The sequence below is a fragment of the Eumetopias jubatus genome, unplaced genomic scaffold (genome assembly GCF_037043125.1).
Source record: "Eumetopias jubatus isolate StellerSeaLion01/CBP00866 unplaced genomic scaffold, mEumJub1_p1.0 scaffold_3, whole genome shotgun sequence".
In the NCBI taxonomy this organism is placed as follows: Eukaryota; Metazoa; Chordata; class Mammalia; order Carnivora; family Otariidae; genus Eumetopias; species Eumetopias jubatus.
In genome coordinates this window covers 53,890,327-53,896,326 of record NW_028274809.1, presented here as the reverse complement: position 1 = coordinate 53,896,326, position 6,000 = coordinate 53,890,327, and the positions used below count along the sequence as shown (strand labels likewise).

General features: G+C 39.5%; 1 pseudogene; it reads right to left on the bottom strand.

Moving 5' to 3' along the window:
• Positions 1 to 4,166: 4,166 nt before the first annotated feature.
• LOC114225398 (large ribosomal subunit protein uL11 pseudogene) lies at positions 4,167 to 4,712 on the bottom strand (annotated as a pseudogene).
• Between the last annotated feature and the right edge of the window lie 1,288 nt (positions 4,713 to 6,000).

The window sequence follows — 6,000 nt, the reverse complement described above, 5'->3', positions numbered from 1 at the left end:
ATGAACTTGATGTGGTGGGGTTTCAAACCTCAGTAATTTCTCTTCAAGATTTTTGTCATATCTATATGCCATCTGTACCATTATTTACTATATATGTGTGTGTATATTCATGAAATCGAAGTTGATTCAAATTATTCTTCTAAAACATATTCAAATAAGTGTGTAACTTTAAACTTTTAAGATGTTTTTTAAATCATCTCCTTAAAGTAATCTTGAATACTAAAATTGATATGTATGCCATATTTTGTGAGGCACTGGCTGAGTAGAAAGAGTCCTGAACTAATAGTACATGGCATAAACATTGCCATTTACTAACTTTGATCACTGAGCAAATCAATTAATTTCCCTGAGCCCAAACCTTAAAAAAATCCTGAGGATTAAAGAGCTAAATGACATAAAGATCTTTACATATGTGATGTACTCAAATGTTAGTTTCCGTCCCTTCAAGGGAATTCAGCTGATTAGTAAAGACCATATCTACCTCAGTCAAGACAGTATGACTTGAGTCCAAATACGTTCCTCTCTGTACAATTTTTATCCACATGACATGCCACAAAGTGCTGAGAAAGGACAGAAGCTATTTCAGAGAGGCCAAGCTACTGATGAAACCAAGTGAGGAGATGGGTCCCCATTGTATGTTTTGCATGGAAGGTCACACAATTATTTATCATATTCTCTTTGGAACCCTATTTTTTTCAGGGTTGCAAGAACAGAGGCCCACTAGAGAGCTCACATCAAAGAGGAATAGGGCTATTGTAGGCACTCAGATTTCATCGAATGCAATGACAACTAATGGCATTCAGCGAGGTGGTGCCAACTGGAACTGGAAAACCAACCTTAGTCTATCAGAGGCTTGGTGGTCTCTTTTTCTCAGTCTCTGTCTTATTTCTGCTCCCTTGGGGTTTTTTCTCTGCTCACAGTTTCCTCTGCACACTCACGTTTCTCATGACTCCAAAATGGCGTTAGTGGGATCCTGTCCAGCTTATATAATTTGCTTGAAGCCCAAGGTCTCTTGGTTAACCAGTGGATCGGCTCCCTTGGGAATCCACCTCAGGAACAATTAGCTGTGCAGGGAGGGAAGATTTACTTCATTCATTCAGTCATGAATATATAAATTCCTTCCTCCCAAGGTATTAATAGCATTTTGCTAGGTGTCATGGGGCATACTGAAGATTTATGCGTGATTTGAAGACTGATGCTTTTATATGATACATCATATGTCTGAAAAATATCCAGTAAATACAACATACTTTACTCATTTTAACACCACTGTTACCCGGGTTGTCTTGACTCTCAAGTTAAATCAGTCATCCTCTCCTGGGCCAGGCCATATTCATTCTTTAAATTAAGAAAATACGTTTTTTAGAGAAATTGGATTCGTGAAATCAGCCTCCTCTATCTGGAGAAACATAGCTCCATCAAACCCTTCTGAGACTGAGGAGCAGTGTTAACACTTATAATGGCCCACTGCCTTTGACAGGTGTCGTGATGAATTATGTTATTTCTAAAGCAAAGAATCAGTAGTTATTCCCCTCCTACCCCCATATGTTGATGTCCCATTATATAGACCTAGGCTAATAACACTCAACACCATTAACTAAAGAAGTGAAAATTTAAATTTTCAGTATTATTTTCCACACTAAGTGAGTTCAACACAAAATAAGTAACCTTCCCATGCAAAATTTTGCTGGGCCCTTGTTACAGACATAGGTCCTAAACCCTAGCATGCCTAAGAATCAAATTAAAGATTCTTAGCCACTGGGTCTGAGAGACCACCAAGAAAATTGCCTTTTTATTTATTTTTATTTTTTATTTTTTTAAAGATTTTATTTATTTATTTGAGGGAGAGAGAGAGAGAGAGAGCAGGGAGGTCTGCAGAGGGAGAGGGAGAAGCAGGCTTCCCACTGAGCAGGGAGCCCAATGTGGGGCTCGATCCTAGGACCCTGGGATCATGACCTGAGCTGAAGGCAGACGCTTAACGACTGAGCCACCTAGGTGCCCTGAAAACTGCCTTTTTAATAAGCACCCCAGATTTTATTGATGTGAGTGGTCTGAGAACACATTTTGAGACACATTTTTGAGAAAGCTGCTATGCATGGAGAAGAACAATCTAGACAAGCTCCTCTGGGGCTGATCTGGTTTCTGCTTTTTGCAAAAGCATCATCATCACATCATGTGCTTTATATTTGGAACACTCATGCACTAGTTATACTAGCATAAGTCCCACTTACCTACTTTGAAATCATTATATAACAACTGATTTTTAGAAAACAGGATTTCTCAGTGCCTAAGGAGAGAGTCTGGGCCCTACCTAGTTAAGCATAACCAGGGCAATCCCACAGTGGGATTCTGGTGTTGGTCTCCTGTTAGTCCATAACCCTTTGACATATGTTGCTTCGGTGATGTTTCATGCTTTCAGAGTATGCTGTGAAGTAAGAAGCTTTGTTCCACTTTGAAACAGGTGTTTGCCAAGAGAAATGTGTCTTTTGAAATCAGGTACATTTTTCTTGGGTGTTAGAATACATCATTGTAGCAAATGATTATAGAAATGCTATGGTAATCTTTGGGCTATTTTAAAATGTCATACCATATGATTTTTGAATCATAAAAACTTACAAGTGATACCAGTTCAAATTGAATATTGTATGACTAAAGTACTTAACGTATTCTGAAGCCCACGGGGATTTTTTTTCATGTCTCTAAGGGGAAAATGTGGGAAAATTGAAGGCATGAGATAGCATAAGAGACTCTAGGTTGTTTATCATAAAAAGCTTCTGGGTTTTAAATGGAATTTCAAAATATGATTGTTCCAACCTGAAAAAGAACTTAGAAAACAACAAAGGCAAACTTATTTCCAAAGTTTAATTCGTGTTTTTACATCTAATGCTTCCTGCATGCTTGTTCTAATGCCCCTGTATTCTTTACCCCTATGTTTAATGCTGGCCTTGGGTCCTTAAAAAGCTTTTTTTCTGCTTTAAATCTTCTCTTCTTAGCCTTGGCAAAACTTGTTTTTGTGTTTTTTATTTTTTATAGTTTAAATCTCTGGACCATGAAGAAAGTTAGATTCTGGAAACTTGCTTATTTTTCTTGATTTTCCCCTTGGAGATTCACATTATCAGCCATTACACTTTTTCCAATCAAGTTTTCAGAAGCCTCTAATGATTTTAGATCTGATTTAACTCCTAACTGCTCCACATACTATTAAAGGAAATCATCATTTATTTTCTATAATTAATTAGACTTGTATACGAGGTACGGTTTTTAAGAGTGTCCCTGCTGTAAAGTTTTTTTTTTTTTTTTTTTTTCCCAGCCTCCAGTCTAAAATACTTCTCCTTATCCATATAGTTTCAGCCCAGAGCTCCTCTTTCTTGGAGCCTTTCCTGAGAATCTCCTGCCTACTTTGGTGTTCTTTGTCTTATTTTTCAGTCTCTAGTCCTGCAATTACCCTATGGTAATGGGAATGCTGACCTGTCTATCTCCACATTAGACAGCGCGTAGCAGGTAGGGAAATTATTTTGAAATCCATAGTGCCTAGTGGATTAAATAAAATGCAAATAAAATGCCAAAAAAATATGTGAAGAAATATATCTTTGTATATTAGATGCAAACTCATGTGTTCTGATCCACATAAACATTTAAATTTTTATTTTGGACAAGCACATTTGAACAAAGAAAGCTTCTCTTCAAATGTAAGAGGTTATACATTTGTTTAAGAAATGTATTGCCAAAGCCTTTATTCAAATATAGTTGCTTCTGGTATCCTAGAACATGGTTTCTCAACCTTGGTACTGTTGACAATTTGGGCCAGATAATTCTGTGTTGGGGTAGGGGGCAGGCTGTCCAGTGCATCCTAAGCTATTCGGCAATATCCGTGGCCTCTACCCACTAGAATCTAATAGCATCCCTAAGCTCAGTTATGACAACCAAATATGTCTTTAGACATTGCCAAATCCACTCTGGAAGTAAAATTGCCCTTGGTTGAGATATACTACCCTAGAATGATAACTTTACCAACTTTAGGTCAATTGGTCAGTATCTGAAAGAGTCTGACCATCATTAAAAATGTAATACTATTAACTCTGTGAAGCATTTCAGTTTTAAATTTTAATTGCCCTTTTATACTTCCAATTAGCTCACAATGTAAACTTGCAATTTATCTTTTTTTTTTTTTCTGGTTGTCAAATGATCCTTTATTGAAACATTTTCCTTTGTAGTTAACTAGCCGGGCATTCCAGCGCACCACTGTTGATGTCATCTATGATGTCATGAGGGTGGTGGCCATCTACATTGCAGCCCACAGACTGGGCAGTCCCCAGGATCTCTTTAATGGTCCCAGAGAGTTCTCTTGCTAAAGATCGGTGTCGCATCTGTCGGGCAATATTGACAATCTCATCAAAAGTGATATTTCCACTGTGCTTAACGTTTTTCTGCTTCTATCTGTCTGTTGGTGGTTCCTTGAGGGCTTTGATAATCAGGGCAGGGGCAGAAGGTACCACTTCAATCTGGGCCTGTCTTTTCTGAATGGTCAGTTTCACCGTAATCCTTAGACCCTTCCAATCACCGGTTGCCTTGGCGATGTCATCACCAACCTTTTTTGGAGACAGACCCAGCGGGCCTATCTTCGGGGCCAGGGCAGACGTGGCACCGACTTCGCCACCGGTGCACCTCAGGTACACGACTTTGATCTCGTTGGGGTCGAACTTAGGCCACATGGCGGAGGTGGCTGGTGTCGGATGAACCGGGATTCGGGACGACCGAAGAAAGTTGCACCTTTGCCTCCCCGAGCTGAAAGCCAAAAGCACAATTTATCTTTAATACTTACCTTAAATCTTTTTAAACCAGTCTTCCAACATGTATTTCAATTATACATATTGTTGTAGTTGTCTATTGCTTCTTAAACAAACCACTTCAAAACTTTATGGCATAACACAAAAACCATTTTGTTATATACGTGATTTTGTGAGTCAGGGATTTGAACAGGGTATAGTAGTAGTGGCTGTAGTAGTAGTGGCTGGAGATGTTTAGGACAGCTCAGTTGGGCCATATGTATGGGACCTTTGTTCTGCCCATTGGTTGAGTTTCTCCACTTTTCTCCATGTTGTCCAAGATGCCTCCTTAGCTTATGTGGCTGGTGTATATGGACCAGGGTGGCTAGAAGTGTGGGGCTGGCTGGACATCTACCTCTCCGTGAAACCAGCTGTGCTTCCTTACAGCATGGCAGGCTTAGGATAGTCAGACTTTTTGCACTGTCCCCAGAGCAGGCAGTGTCCCCAGACCTGGACAGAGGTCAAGGACCTAGCATAACAGGGACACCCTGGGTTATATAAGGCTTATGACCTAGTCTTAAAGGTCCTGGGATGCCACTTTTGTTGTATTTTATTATTTGAGGAATTCATTAAGTCCAGCCCAGATTCAAAGTGGGGGGAGTAGAGGTGGGAGGGAAATAGACATTATTTCTCTTGAGGGGAATGAAATATATATATGGGAAGGGAAGAAATTGATGGTGGCCATCTTGCAAACAAGTGACCAAATCTGCCCAGGTTTGGGGCAGCTCAATTTCTGAAAATGGACAACAGAAGACAAATAATCCATTCAGATTCCTAGGATATTCCTTCACTTAGGACAACCACTTTCTTTCCTCTCTGTCTTTTGTTGACAATTAGAATTTGGGGTCCTACTGTAAAGACCTCCCACTTTGGAAGAGGCATGCTAAGCTACTCATTTATAAAGTTTTGATTTAGTTCTTCTGGATATCTTTCAAGAAATAACATTTGTCATCCTTTGGGGGGCATGGTATGTTGAAAACTTTCCTTCTAGAAGGATTCAATCATGATTTTTGGCTTATCATAAACATTAGCCATAAACACGCATGGGTCTCCAGAGTGGTTTTGTGGGGAGAGGGTATGGAAGGAGACAAGCCTGGGTATCAATCCCAGCTGTCCACTATAGGGCCTATGGTGAGTTCTTTAACTTCTCTCACCCTCATTTCCTTCTCTGGAA